Source organism: Quercus suber, unplaced genomic scaffold (assembly GCF_002906115.3).
Source record: "Quercus suber isolate HL8 unplaced genomic scaffold, Cork oak 2.0 scaffold_1308, whole genome shotgun sequence".
NCBI lineage: Eukaryota > Viridiplantae > Streptophyta > Magnoliopsida > Fagales > Fagaceae > Quercus > Quercus suber.
The window spans coordinates 25403-26079 of record NW_027070697.1 but is presented as its reverse complement, the minus strand read 5'-3'; positions in this window follow the sequence as shown (position 1 = coordinate 26079).

Here is a 677-nt window from a genome sequence, read left to right as displayed (position 1 = left end):
AAGGAGCCACCATTGTATGAGGATCTGCCAATATTGCTGAACTTTCTTGAATTCTTTTAACATTGATCACACCAAATGAAGGTCACCCCCTTCTTAGTCTTCTCTACCAAAGACTTCAAAATTTCAACTAGTCTTGGAATAAATCTTCTCAAGTAAGAAACTTTTCCCACAAAGCTGCTCAACTCTTTCAAAGTTGTAGGGGGTTGAGTGCATCTATTGCATTGGCCTTGTGGGGTCCAAATCAATCCCCCTTTGATGAACAAAAAACCCTAAGAACTTCCCTGAGGATACCCCAAAAGCACACTTAGAAGGGTTTATCCTCAAATTATGCTCTCTGCATCTTTCAAAGACCTGCCTCAGGTGCAACAAGTGCTCAAACAGGTTCTTTGCTTTCACCACAAGATCATCAATGTAATCTTCTATCTGTTTATGTAGCATATCACCAAAGATCAAGGTCATAGTTGTCTGGTAAGTAACACCGGCATTCTTTAACCCAAGATGCATTACCTTATAGAAATAGTTCCCAAATGGTGTTCTAAATGCGGTTTTCTAGGTATCTACTAGTTCCATAAAGATTTGATTATACCCACTGTAGCCATCCACGAAGGAAAAGCATTCATGACCAGTAGCTATATCCACCAAAATATCAACATTAGGTAGTGGAAATTCATTTCTTT